This window comes from Rana temporaria, chromosome 3 (assembly GCF_905171775.1).
Source record: "Rana temporaria chromosome 3, aRanTem1.1, whole genome shotgun sequence".
Taxonomy (NCBI): Eukaryota; Metazoa; Chordata; class Amphibia; order Anura; family Ranidae; genus Rana; species Rana temporaria.
In genome coordinates this window covers 456,078,952-456,094,738 of record NC_053491.1, presented here as the reverse complement: position 1 = coordinate 456,094,738, position 15,787 = coordinate 456,078,952, and positions in this window count along the sequence as shown.

Here is a 15,787-nt window from a genome sequence, read left to right as displayed (position 1 = left end):
CGAGCCCTACCTTTCCACAAGACGATCATACCAGTGGTATAAAAAAGTTTCCATTTACTTATTCAATTTGGCCATATACAACACCTACGTATTATATCGAAAATCCACTCCAAGACCCAAATCCTACCTTTATTACCAGGAGGAAATCACCACTGACCTTTTATACCCCAGCAACCCACCAGCAAACATTCGATCCGATGTGGTAAGCCGACTCTACGAGCGCCACTTCCCAGATAAAATCCCTCCCGGACCAACAGGCCGAAATTCCCCAAAAAAATGCCGGGTGTGCTCCAAAGATGGAGTGAGAAGAGACACCCGTTATTATTGTGCCCAATGCCCTTCCCAACCAGGCCTCTGCGTAGTTGGCTGTTTCCGCCGTTATCATTCCTTACTAAATTATTAGTCACTTCCTGCCATTTACCTTTACACCCCTTATGCCTCTGCTTGCTCTGTATTTGACCCTGGCTTGTTATTTGACCACGATTCTGCCTACCGATTTTGTTTATACCTCTGCCTGATATGGAACTGACCCTGGACTGTTATTTGACCACGCTTATGCCTACCGATTCTGTTTATACCTCTGCCTGATATGGAACTGACCCTGGACTGTTATTTGACCACGCTTATGCCTACTGATTCTGTTTTATACCTCTGCCTGATCTGGAACTGACCCTGGACCGTTTGACCATTCTTTTTGCCTGCCTCTTGGACTGATCTTTTACCCTGCCAGTGGACTAGTGGGATTCATAGCACAGGGGTCTCACAAGTGAGGGGCTCCAGAATTGTTTTTCTGGATGAAGAAAACTATTGTTTTTGTTTTCTCATTCTAGATTAGGGTCTGGTTGCCCGGAGGCTTCAAAGAGATTTGGGTGGGAGAAGCCTCTACCCCTGTCCCCATTCTGTCCTGAACGAGGCCCTACTTCTGCCTGCTGCCTGTAGGACCTATGCCATCATGCCTGTTGCCTGGACAATTGCATTTTCTTTTGCTAACCAAGTCCCTGCCTGCTGCCTGGACCAGTGCTATCGTCCCGTGGACAACTGCGCTACTAAAACCACAGGTACATTTTTTGTTTACCCTTTGCTTAGCATAATGTATTTTGGGGTGTAATTCTTGTCATGTGTATGCTATGTGTCCCTAGAACACCTGTTGGTGTTCCTTGCATGTTGGGCCTCTGTATGTGGTCAGGCTGTGAAAAAGTCCCACACATGTGGTATCGCCATACTCAGGAGGAGTAGCAGAATGTATTTTTGGGTGTAATTTTTGCTATGTACAGGCTATGTGTTGGCAATATCTTATAAATGGACAACTTTGCATAAAAAAATTGCGTTTTCATTTTTTTTCCACATTTTCCAAAAACGTTTGGAAAAAAATGAATCGTTCAAAAGACTCATTATGCCTCATAGATTATACGTTGGGGTGTTAGCTTTCCAAAATGGGGTCACTTTGTGGGCATTTCCATTGTCCAGGTGCTCCAGGGCCTTCAAAAGTGTAATAGGTAGTCAACATGTTAGATGTGTAATTTATGCTCCTAGAACACCTGATGGTGCTCCCTGCATATTGGGGCTCTGTATGTGGTCAGGCTGTGAAAAAGTCCCACACATGTGGTATCGCCATACTCAGGAGGAGTAGCAGAATGTATTTTTGGGTGTCATTTGTGGTATACACATGCCATGTGAGAGAAATAACCTATTACAATGACAATTTTGTGAGGGGGAAAAAAAAAATTAAAAAAATATTCATTTTGCAAAGAATTGTGGGAAAAAATTACAACATCAAAAACCTCATCATGCATCTTACTAAATACCTTGGAATGTCTACTTTCTAAAAAGGGGTCATTTGGGGGGTATTTGTACTTTCCTGGCGTGTTCAGGGCCCCAAGAAATGAGATAGGCACCGGTACAACAGGTGTGATAATTTTTTTATGATTTGCACCATAGCTTGTAGACTCTCTAACTTTCACAAAGAGCAAATAATATCCACTAATTTGGGTTATTTTTACCAAAGACATGTAGCAGTATACATTGTGGCCAAAATTTATGAAGAAAAATTTATATTTTGCTAAATTTTATCGCATAAACTAAGAAAAATTCATTTTTTTTCAAAATTTTCCGCCTTTTTTCATTTATAGCGCAAAAAATAAAAAGTCCAGAGGTGATCAAATACCACCAAAAGAAAGCTCTGTTTGTATGAAAAAAAGGACAAAAAATTCATTTGGATACAATGTTGTATGACTGAGTAATTAACATTCAAAGTGTGAGAGTGCTGAAAGCTGAAAATTGCTCCGGGAACGAAGGTGGTTTAAGTGCCCAGTAAGCAAGTGGTTAATGGCTTTAAGGAGTTAGATCGCTTTGGACTCCATTAGGGTTGTCCCGATACCACTTTTTTGAGACCGAGTACAAGTACCGATACTTTTTTTCAAGTACTCGCCGATACCGATTACCGATCCTTTTTTTTTTTATGTCATGTGACAGTGGCAGTATTTTTTTTTTTTTAAAGTGACTTTTTTTTGGGGGGGATTGTCAGTGTGTGTTTTTTTTTACATTTTATTTTTTTTTAAAAATATTTATTGCAATTTTTTTTTTAATCAGCCCTGTTGGGGGTCTTTGGAGAGATATCAGGGGTCTTAACAGACCTCTGACATCTCCCCTTTAAGACAGAGAAAGGGACTAAGGACACAGATTCCCCAGTCCCTTTCTCTGCAGCCTCAGCTGAAATGAATGGAGGGAAGCTCTCCTCCATTCATAAACTGAAGCATCGTAAACACAGGTTACGATGCTCAGTTATATGAATGGACAGAGTCCGTGATCACTGACTCTGTTCATTCTGAAAAGGTAGGAGCCGGGTTTAGTGGGTCCTACCTCCGCTCTTCATCCTGACAGATTGAGGGGGGAGAGCGGCACGGAGCGGGGGGATAGAAGCCGGTCATGGAGCGGGGGGAGAGAAGAAGCCGATCACGGAGCTGGGGGAGAGAAGCCGGTCACGGAGCAGGGGGAGAGAAGCTACTCACGGAGCGGGGGGAGAGAAGCCGCTCACGGAGCGGGGTCGCGAGGGGGGGAGAAGCCGGTCACGGAGCTGGGGGAGAAAAGACGGTCACGGAGCGGGGGGAGAGAAGACGGTCACGGAGCGGGGGGAATGAAGCCGGTTACGGAGCGGGGGGAGAGAAGACGAGCATGGGGGAAAGATGGGCACGGAGCAGGGGGAAAGACTTGCAACTCCCCTGCCTGCCCAGGTATCGGGTGAGGCATCGGAGCATTTCCCCCGAGTACAAGTACTCGGGGAAATGCTCGGTATCGGTACCGATACTAGTATCGGTATCGGGACATCCCTAGACTCCATGATCGTTTGCCTATATATATGAGATGTGCCTCTGTTTTTTCGAGTGGTCTTATACATCATTCTGACCTCTAAATCCAACGGATACGATGACTTTTATATTAGTTATTTGCTGAAATACATTTTCCTTTCTCCCCCCTTTCATCTGATACTCTCCTTTTTGGAGCAAATTCAGCGACAGTGTTTGCTGTGTGGAATATATGAGCGATTGGCTCCTGTGAATGATTCAAACTTTTTTTTATACCATTGGATACGATTTTTCACAACTTTATGGATATGATTAATCTTTTCCCATAAGATAGTGAGACCTGTTCCCTTTCCAACAATCCTTGAATGTGTCCTGAAGAAGCCTAGCGGCAAAAAATGTGTTGATCCACAGGGGCTCACTCTTTATCATATATTCTCCATATGTGTTTTTAATTCTCCTAAATGTTTTATATGTACCATGTATAAATTTAAAATAAATACTGTAAGATTTTGGTAAAAAATTTTCACTGTTCATTGTGCCTCTAAAGTCCTACCTGTGGGTCACAACCTAGTGTCCCCTTTCCTCTCCCTTATCTATTAACAACAAAGTCACAACTAGTAGAAAAACAGTAGCCAACACATTTTTTCTTTGACCCCCTGAAATGCTTTGGTTACTGTTTTTCTACTGGTTGTGACTTTATTGTCAAGAATAAAGGTTATATGGACTTTTGACGTGATCAATTGATGCTTTGTACCTTCTCCTCACAGAAATAAACTGAACAAGACTGACAACACTGCTTGGGATTACAGTGCAGCAGAGGCACTGTGTTCTCAGCTGACACTTAAAGCTGAACTCCAGGAGTTATCTTTATTGCATATTTAAATTGGTCCAGCTTGGCACAATGTAAATAGGTATATCTCACACCTGATGGACCTGTCAGGAATCAGCAGCAGAGATGGTCAGATTAGCCTGGCAACACTTAGAAACTGAGACCAGACTATATATAACAAAGTAAATCTATTAATAGTAAAAGAAAAGATATCTACACACCGGCAAACGGGAAGCAAGAAAACATGAAGATACAAGTGAACTACATAAAACTAAAATGCCTAAGTAACAGGAAGCCTAACTACGAACTAACTATATACAGTATCTACAAAAATGGGGAACACAGACAGAAAGAAGGCAGCAGGGTACAGCATGCAGGGAAAAGGCAAGATCAGCCTGTCCCATCCTTAACAACCGATGAGTCATCATCTGTTGGTGAGTTTCCCCACTGACAGCTGAATGTAAAAAAAAGGATGCCGGCAATAAAAAAAAAAAAAACAACAACGAGGGGTCCCCCCATGCATACCTGGCCATTTGGGTCTGGTATGGATTTTAAAGGGAACCTAGTTCCTAGTTCCGGCAGATTTTCGAATGTACCCCATATTCATTCACCTAGGGTGGGGGGCTGGTATCTGGGGGCCCCCTTTTAAAGGGGGCTTCCAGATTCCGATAAGCCCCCCCGCTCACAGACCCCGACAACCAATGGCCAGGGTTGTCGGGAAGAGGCCCTGTCCTTATCAACATGGGGACAGGGTGTTCTGGGGTGGGGGGGCCGCAGGGCGCCCCCCTGCCCCAGAGCACCCAACCCCCCATGTTGAGGGCATGCGGCCTGGTACGGCTTAGGAGGGGGGGCGCTCGCTCGTCTCTACTCCTTTCCTGTCCGGCCGGGCAGCGTGCTTTGGATACGGGTCTGGTATTGATTGTGGGGGGACCCCCACGCCGGTTTTTCGGCGTAGGGGGGGTCTCCTTACAATTCATACCAGACCTAGGGGCCTGGTATGCCCCTGGGGGGGGGACCCATGCCGGTTTTTTATTTGAAATTTAGCGTGGGAGTTCCCCCTCAGGATTCATACCAAACGCTGCAGCGAGAATTGGCAGGAATCCAAGTCGGATCCTACGAGCTCCCGCGATGGGGCTCGTAGGTGGTCAATCTCGCCGACAAAGGGAGCGAGATTGACACAACATTGCGGTCACCTACTGTATATGTTTGGTTTAAAAGGGATGAAGTGGCAACCCTAACTATTCTTTTCATTGATACAAGGTACTATTCCTTCCATTGACACCAAAGTGGGGAACTAATGCTTCCACTGACATTAATGATGGGGCACTATTTCTCACACTGACACCTTTGGTGTAATTTTAATTATCCCACTGACCACCAAGCCTATGGCATTGTTTACTCCCACCGATAACAGGGCAGTTTCTACTTGGCCACAGACCGCCCCCCTAAAGTTTTAAGGGCAGTAAACTGGCCCCATGTTTTGAAAGTTTGGAGACCCCTGCACTACATTCATCTTTATAGAACAGGGCACTGCATCCCAAGAATATGCAAACAGGGCATTTGAGGTGACAAAAGCAGGAGATACGCTGCTCCAGGTGAGGGGATCCAGATGAAAATAAATTCAATGATGAGGACTCATCTTACGGGTGCATACTTCGGCTCACCTGTCATAAAGATACATGCACACCGAAATGCATCTTCCAATAAAAGTGCAAGACAAACATCACAGGACAGTAGCAGATCAGGCTTACTCATAGCCCAATCTCAATCTAAGATGCCCTTCACTAACCTTTATGTTTATATTTGGAAATTGCTTGTTCGTATTGTTCATCAATATTAATCTTTGCTGATTTGACTATCTAATTGAGTCATGATTGTAAAGCCATTACATACTGTAAATACTGTTTTTTTATGCATTATCATACAATTGAATTTATATGTACCTACCTATGTATTTGATTTATTTGTCCAGGTGTGGGAGCACACATCCCCTGAGAAAGCCTACCACATATTGAAACATGTCGGGATTGCTACACCATTACAAGAAGCTGTAATGAATTCACTATGTGGATAATAAACAGGAATTATCTCCATGTTTTTAAATATATTTGTATTTTGTTTTTCTATATTTTTTAACATGAAATATATTAATAAAATATTTCAATTTAGTACACAAGTATGATTCCAGTTATTGACACCTAAAAAATCCCAGCTCATATACTGAGCACCTCAAATGTACTCTTTGTCCATCTTTATTGATGTGTGAGTGGGTCTTTTAAGCATACACGGGGGCAGATTCACAGAGCGAGTACGCCGGCGTATCTACTGATACGCCGGCATACTTTCAAATTACCCGCGTCGTATCGTTCTTTTGAATCCTCAAAAGAAGATACGACGGCATCTGGGTTAGATCCGACAGGTGTACGTCTTCGTACGCCTTCGGATCTAAAATGCAATTCTTCGGCGTCCGCTGGGTGTCGTTCACATCGTTTTCCGCGTCGGGTATGCAAATTAGCTATTTCCGACGATCCACGAACGTACGAGCGGCCGTCTTTTTTTTTTTACGGCGTCTCTAGTCGGCTTTTTCCGGCGTATAGTTAAAGCTGGTATTTCGTTGCATATAGTTAGACCTGCCATGTTAAGTTTGGCCGTCGTTCCCAAGGTTATTTTTAATTTTAAATTTTTTTTGTGTAAGTCGTCCGTGAATCGGGATGGACGTAATTCACGTCTATGTTAAAAAATATGACGTCCTTGCGACGTCATTTAGCGCAATGCACGGCGGGAAATTTAGGGACGGCGCATGCGCAGTTCATTCGGCGCGGGGACGCGCTTCATTTAGATAAAATACGCCCCCTACTCGCCGATTTGAATTAGGCGCCCTTACGCCGCGAGAGATAGACTACTACTACTATCTCCCATACGCTGCGCCGGTGCAGATCTCTGTGGATCTGCCCCATGGGATTTGTAGATTTAGACATTATACCTATCTTATAAATGAAGACAAGAGTTTTTTTTTTTTAAGGGGTTTTAAATTTGTATTTAATTGTTTGACTTGAGAAATAAAGTATATGCTTCCCTTCTTATATATAAAGTTGTGTGAACATTTTTGAGCTTTTTGTTCTATTCTAGTCCCATTTATTTTGGTTCAATAACCTAGTGACTCCAGACTTATTTTGTGTGATAGTCTCTCTGTTTATCTGGTGAGTATGTGTAATCCAACATAAATATTTCCTTCAGTAAAGCAACCATAAAATTCAGTAATTATTACCTCTAGCGATGCAAGATAACATATGATGTCAACAGATTAAGTACTTTGTTACACGTATACATTTTCTTTAAAAGTTTTATTCAAATTTTCCCAAGATAAGAAATTTTCTGTTTTCAAGGAAACAGTTTCTTCCGCTTAGGTCACAAAATACATTCTGACATCACATACAGTAGGTGGATAGATGTGGTTACCTGACCCTTGTGAATGTACCATCTGAGGGGTTGTAAGTTAGTAGACATGTGCATTCATTTTCTTCCGACTGCATTTTGGTTCCAATTTCAGGTATTTTCGTTATCTTTTTAACAAACGAAAACGAACGCACAGAATACGAAATCCGAAAGATCCGACATAAAAAAAAGTTTTTTTTTTTTCGTTGCTACAACAGTTCGATATAGATAGGAGATTTGACATGACGCTGACAATAGCAATCTGTGTCTATCGAACCTGTGGTCGAATGTGCCTAACCTTAACTCTATTAGGCCCCTTTCACACGATCAAACCGTTCATGTCCGCCTGTCAGTTTTGACGGCGGACCTGAACGGCCGATCCATACAGTCCTATGGAGGGTCGGATGTCAGCGGAGAGATGTCCGCTGACATCCGACCCGATCCGAAACCGCCAAAATCAGACGTATGGCGAAAAGTCCCCATCCGTCCATGGCATATCGGATAAGATCTGATGAAAATGGACATGCTGTCTGTTTTCATCAGATCGCTCCATAGAAGACAGCCCCCAGAGAGAGGCTTGTCATCCGCCGGCTCAGTGGAGATCAGCAGACAGATCTCCCGCTGAGCTGGCAGACTCCGTAGCTTAGTCCAAGATTATTCTACATAGAGAGGAAAGATTCGACATAGAGCGGAAAGATTCAACATAGAGTGGAAAGATTCGACATAGAGAGGAAAGATTCAACATTATAGAGACAGTGTTGGGGTAGACCATTCGACATGATCAACGAAGATTCGACGAAGCAGCGAAAAACATACAAATGTCGAATCTGTCATTGAAGGCTTATGGTGTCTGTCGAAAGTTCTAAGAAGATTTAACGGAGCAGCTAAACTGTACGACGCCGCAATCGTACATTTCCGGTTAAATGCTCCGCCCATAGGCTATAGAAGAATTTGAATGTTGGTTGACTAGTAATAATAATTTATAAATATAATTATTACTAGTGTCTGTATGACACTATAGCTTGTAGGTGGAACATTCGACTGGAAATGTACGATTGTGGCGTTGTACAGTTTAGCTTCTCCGTCGAATCTTCTTAGAACATTCGAAAGACACCATAAGCCTTCAATGACAGATTCAACCTTAATTAATTCGTATTTTCGGACGAATGCATTTTTTAACAAAACAAAATAAACAAAAACGAATTTCGGGAGTAACTAAATAAAAAAAAATTCGGACGAAAACGAAATTCCAAAACAAAATATTTCAGTGTGCACATGTCTATAAGTTAGTTTGTTTGCCTTCTCCTAAGATGCAATTTTAAATGCTGGAGAGACCAATCACAAGTCACCAGCGATGGCATGAGTGGGTGGTGGAGGATCTTTAGGGCAATTTTTGTTACGTAGCTTTGGAGTATAGTTATAACTGAAAAACTCAAGGCCCCATAGAAAAAACATTAATGGGTACCTTCAACTTAGAGAGAAGTTTTTAGGGCCGGTGTTGACGGAAGCAGTCAAATGCATGTAGGCAGGTGCAGTCTATTTTCTTCACTGCAGGTGGCGCTCATCTGCAATGGCAATGCAGGTAGAGGAGGAAGTCAAGAGAAACCTAGTTCCTCTATTGTTTCTTCGGTCACAGGGAGGCATTTTTTCTGATTTGATGGTGGCACTTCAGGTAACTTTGGCAGCCATCTTGGGTCAGGCAGAGTCTTTTTAAGATGTATTCAATAAAAAGGAAGGCGTCTAGCCTAAAGCATGGATCGTTATAGGAAAGATTATAAACAAATTGGTATATACAAAGATAAATATTATGTATTCGTAAATATAAATAAATAAATAACAATGTTATCACTTGATAGAATGATATGAAGTGACACATTTCAAGGGTTTTCCTCTTCATCAGAGCCTTGGAGAACCCAATCTGGTCTGTGTGTTAAAATATGTACGGATGGATGGTATAGCACTGGAGAAGTGGTATAAGGGTTAGGTTATAAAAAAATACCCCAAGCTGGGGCAGAGGTTCACCTTCCAGCAGGACAACGACCCTAAACATACAGCCAGAGCTACAATGGAATGGTTTAGATCAAAGCATATTCATGAGTTAGAATGGCCCAGTCAGAGTCCAGACCTAAATCCAGTTGAGAATCTGTGGCAAGACTTGAACATTGGTGTTCACAGACGCTCTCCATCCAAACTGACAGAGCTTGAGATATTTTGCAAAGAAGAATGGGCAAAAATGTCCCTCTCTCTAGATGTGCAAAGCTGGTAGAGACATCCCCAAAAAGAATTGCAGCTGTAATTGCAGAGAAAGAAGGTTCTATAAATTATTGACTCAGGGGGGGGGGGGGCGCCATACGAATGCACAACACACTTTTCACATATTTGTAAAGAAAAATTAAAACCATTTATCATTTTCCATCCATTTCACAATTATGTGCCACTTTGTGTTGGTCTATCACATAAAATCCCAATAAAATATATTTACATTTTTGGTTGTAACATGACATGTGGGAAATTTCAAGGGGTATGAATACTTTTTCAAGGCACTGTACAACTTTAACCACTTAATGACTGCCTCCTGCACATATACGTCGGCAGAATGGCACGGGTGGGCACAAGCACGTACCTGTACGTCCTCTTTAAGTGCCTAGTCGTGGGTCGCGGGCGCGCGCCCGCGACCCGGTCCGAAGCTCCGTGACCGCGGGACCCGCGGACCCGATCGCCGCTGGAGTCCCGCGATCGGTCCCCGGAGCTGAAGAATGAGGAGAGCTGTGTGTAAACACACCTTCCCCATTCTTCACTGTGGCGCCGTCATCGATCGTGTGTTCCCTTATATAGGGAAACATGATCAATGATGTCACACGTCCAGCCCTGCCCCCCTACAGTTAGAAACACATATGAGGTCACACTTAACCCCTTCAGCGCCCCCTAGTGGTTTACCCCCAAACTGCAATTGTCATTTTCACAGTAAACAATGCATTTTTATAAAAAAAAAAATTGCTGTGAAAATAACAATTGTCCCAAAAATGTGTCAAAATTGTCCGATGTGTCCGCCATAATGTCGCGGTCAAGAAAAAAAATCGCTGATCACCGCCATTAGTAGTAAAAACATTTTTTTTTTATAAAAATGCAATAAAACTATCTCCTATTTTGTAAACACTATGGGCTGGATTCATATAGAATGGCGTAACTATATGCGGGCGTAGCGTATCTCATATACGCTACACGGCCGTAACTTAGAGAGGCGAGTACCGCATTCACAAAGAACTTGCGCCCTAAGTTACGGCGGCGTAGCGTAAATGGGCCGGCGTAAGCCCGCCTAATTCAAACTAGGCTGGTAGGGGCGTGTTGTATGGTAATGAATCGTGACCCCACGTAAATGACACACCTAACGAACGGCAGTATTACGTCAAATTTTCTCCTTAAGTTACGCCGGCTCAATGTTTAGTCGACGTGAACGTAACCTACACCCATCCCCATTCACAGACGACTTACGCAAACGACGTAAAATACGACGCTGTTCCGACGTCCATACCTAACATAACTTACCCCTGCTTTATGAGGGGTAAAGTTACGCCGGTCGAACGCCTTACGAAAACGGCGTATTTTAATACGCCGGGCGCAAGTACGTTCGTGAATCGGCGTATCTAGCTAATTTACATATTTGACACGGAAATATACGGAAGCGCCCCTAGCGGCCAGCGTAAATATGCACCTAAGATACGACGGAGTAAGAGTCTAACGTCAGTCGTATCTTAGACAAATTCTGGCGTATCTGATTCTTTGAATCAGGCGCCGAGATACGACGCCTCACATTCGGACTTACGACGGCAAATCTGGAGATACGCTGTCGTAAATCCTTTGTGAATCCAGGCCTATAAATTTTATGCAAACCAATCGATAAACGCTTATTGCGATTTTTTTTTACCAAAAATAGGTAGAAGAATACGTATCGGCCGAAACTGAGGAAAAAAAAACGTTTTTTTTTATATATTTTTGGGGGATATTTATTATAGCAAAAAGGAAAAAATATAGAATTTTTTTCAAAATTGTTGCTCTATTTTTGTTTATAGCGCAAAAAATAAAAACCGCAGAGGTGATCAAATACCACCAAAAGAAAGCTTTATTTGTGGGAAAAAGGACATCAATTTTGTTTGGGAGCCACATCGCACGATCACGCAATTGTCAGTTAAAGTGACGCAGTGCCGAATCGTAAAAACTGGCCGGGTCCTTTACCTGCATTTTGGTCCGGGTGGTTAAAGTGCTATGAAACCCTTTTTTTTTTAAACTCATGTTTTAGTTGAGAATGTCCAGATTTACATTGTATTTGTAAAGCATGCCGCCTTTAGGGCTCTTGCACTCAGATGCCTAAAAATTGCACTTTTTTAGGCATTCGTGTTTTTTTATTTTCCTGATTTGAATGACTTTATTTGGCTTCCACACACAGGCTATATGTAAACCAGCGTTGCATATAGATTATGTAAAATAAAAATTTCCAAACGCTTAGGCCCCATACACACGGGAGAATTTATCCGCGAATACGGTCCAGCGGACCGTTTCCACGGATAAATCCTCTCAAAGATATCCGCTGATTTCGATGGGATGGAGTGTACACACCATCCCATTGAAATCCGCGCGGAAATCCTCTGGCGATGACGTGTCGCGCCGTCGCCGCGATTATGACGCGGCGACGGGCGCGACGCTGTCATATAAGGAATTCCACGCATGCGTCAAATCATTACGACGCGTGCGGGGAATCCCTTTGGACGGATGGATCCGGTAAGTCTGTACAGACGAGCGGATCCATCCGTTGGAATGGATTCCAGCAGATGGATTCGTTGTGCAGCACAACAAATATTCGATCTGCTGGAATCCATCCCAGAGGAGATTTCTCCGCGGAAAGAGATCCGCTGGCGTGTACACACCATAGAATCTATCCGCAGAAACCCATTTGCTGGGATTTATCTGCGGATGGATTCTATCGTGTGTATGGGGCCTTACATTTAATGTATTATATCTTTTACAATATAAATAGAATGTACTGTACCTATTTAGTAATGCTAGCAGCATAAGGATTACAAATAGTTCATGTTGATTGTTAGAGTTTAGTTCATAGAAGTAGGCATTGTGATTATGACAGACAGGAAAACTTTAGTACTAAGTGATGGTGAATCATAAAGCAGACTACAGTATTACTTGAACCCATCTTTTATTCTGGTCATATGCTGCCATCTACAGGCCAAAATATGGAACTGCACCATAAGGGACATATAAAGCTTTAGGTACAGCGCATCTTTTGGTGTCTGGGCACCTCTCAAAGGGCTGATCAGTAACACATGTGGAGGATTAAGATGTGATCAGAATATTGTGATTACAGTGGAACCTCGGATTGCGAGTAACCCGGTTAAAGTGGAGTTCCACCCAGGAAAAAAACATTTGCCCAAAAATCATAAAAAAATTGAAAAAAAACGTGGAAAAATAAATAAATTATACTCACCCGAAATACCTTTTGCTATGCGGAAGTTCGTAATCTGCCTCTTCCGTAGCCGCGGTCCGTCTTCTTCTTCCTCTTCTCCTAGTGAATGGGGCGCGCTGCTTTCTGGGAACTGTGTGTGTTCTCAGAGAGCAGCCGCGCATTCACAAGTCGGCACAAGACTGGCGCATGCGCAGTAGGAAATGGGCAGTGAAGCCATAAGGCTTTACTGCCTGTTTCCCCTAGTGTGAATGGCGGCGCGGGACCTGCATCGATCGTGGGATCGGCATTGGGGGGGGGACCATCAGCGTGGGCAAGTAGGACAGGTAAGTGTCCTTATTAAAAGTCAGCAGCTACACTGTTAGTAGCTGCTGACTTTTTAAAAAAAAAAAAAATTGCGGGTGGAATCCTGCTTTAACGAGCGTTTCGCAATACGAGCACTGTATTTGAAAAAAAAAACCTGACTCGGTTTGCGAGTGCTGTCTCGCAAAACAAGCAGGATTCAAGCCAAAGCGGTGAGGTGGGGAGGTGCCGTAGTCGAACAGAGCCGAACGGCGATCGGAGCCGATTGGCGCCGGTTGGACAGTGCCAGAAATGCTCAGAAAATCGCGGAAATACTCAGTTCCCGAGCCTTTCCGAGTTCAGCCGAGGTATTCTCAGCCCTTTCCGAGTGTTTACGAGGCTCTCCGGCGCCCCCGCCTCTGGCCGCATGCAGTATTGCATGCCATTGAAGTCAAAGCGGAACAAATTATTTTCGTTATGATTTGGCATGCAATTTAACATGTCAAATCGCATGCAAAATTGGCAGCGGCTTTTACTGGCAATGGAACTGTCCGAATTGGTATGCCACGCCGGCTTTGCAGTGCTGCACCTGCACCTAGACTGTGCACTTGCTTAGTTGCTCCAGAGCTTAGCCTAGGTTCACATTGGTACGATTTGGCATGCAATTTAACATGTCGAATTGCATGCCTAATCGGCGGCTTTTGCTGGCAATGGCACTGTCCGAATGGGTGTGCCATGCCGACTTTGTAGCCCTGCACTGATTCCCAAACGTAGCTCCTGCACTACTTTTAGCGACTTTAGGTGCGATTTCAGTAGACATCTGTGCAGGAACATGAACAGATGTCTGTCAAATCGCCCCGAAGTCGGACTGCATTGCTGGGTTGAAATTGTGCGAGTTCAGCTGAACTAAATTTCTGACCCGCAGCAATGGGAACCTAGGCTTAGTAAATTAGCAAAAGCTCATCTAATCATGTGCAAGCATACATGCAGTTTTTTTTCCTTGCACGTGATTGGGTTTACCTCATTTACTAAGCTTTGGAGCAACTGCACTTTGAAAAATGAACAGTCTACTTGCCTTTAGTAAATCAAACCTCAAGTATCTGTTCCATCCCAGTGCTGCTTTCCAGTAATATCCTCTGTCTATTTACTAAGGATCTTTGTTATCCTCCCACCTTGACCTTTTCCCATTTTGACCATGACCATGCCTACTGATTTATTACCATGCTTGGCTTCTGCCTGCTTTCAGCTGTTGCCACGTCCAGTGTTACTAAGGGCGGCAACCTGGGAGCTGTCAATGGTTGAAGCCCACCATCCCATGTGGAGTGCTCTGGTGAGCATATTTACCGACTCCTTTCTCCATCCTAACAGACCTGGAAGAGGGGGGGGGGGCTGGAGGAGGATCCGTGGAGCACAGAAGGGGACCCAGAGGAGGATAGGGACCAGAGGAGGACTGACTGAGCATAGAGGGGGACCTGGAGGAGGACGGGGACCAACGTAGCATAGAGGGGGACCTGGAGGAGGACGGGGACCAAAGGATGACCAATGTAGCATAGAGGGGGACCCGGAGGAGGACCCATGGAGCACAGAGGGGGACCCAGAGGAGGACGGGGACCAAAGGATGACCAACGTAGCATAGAGGGGGACCCGGAGGAGGACCCATGGAGCACAGAGGGGGACCCAGAGGAGGACGGGACCAAAGGATGACCAACGTAGCACAGAGGGGGACCAGGAGGAGGACCCATGGAGCACAGAGGGGGACCCAGAGGAGGACGGGGACCAAAGGATGACCAACGTAGCATAGAGGGGGACCCGGAGGAGGACCCATGGAGCACAGAGGGGGACCCAGAGGAGGACGGGACCAAAGGATGACCAACGTAGCACAGAGGGGGACCAGGAGGAGGACCCATGGAGCACAGAGGGGGACCCAGAGGAGGACGGGGACCAAAGGATGACCAACGTAGCATAGAGGGGGACCCGGAGGAGGACCCATGGAGCACAGAGGGGGACCCAGAGGAGGACGGGGACCAAAGGATGACCAACGTAGCACAGAGGGGGACCAGGAGGAGGACCCATGGAGCACAGAGGGGGACCCAGAGGAGGACGGGGACCAAAGGATGACCAACGTAGCATAGAGGGGGACCCGGAGGAGGACCCATGGAGCACAGAGGGGGACCCAGAGGAGGACGGGGACCAAAGGATGACCAACGTAGCACAGAGGGGGACCAGGAGGAGGACCCATGGAGCACAGAGGGGGACCCAGAGGAGGACGGGGACCAAAGGATGACCAACGTAGCATAGAGGGGGACCCAGAGGAGGACCCATGGAGCACAGAGGGGGACCCAGAGGAGGACGGGGACCAGAGGAGGACCCGCAGAGCACAGAGGGGGACCTAGAGGAGGACGGGGGCCGAAGGAGGACCCACAGAGCACAGAGGGGGACCCAGAGGAGGACGGTGGCCGAAGGAGGACC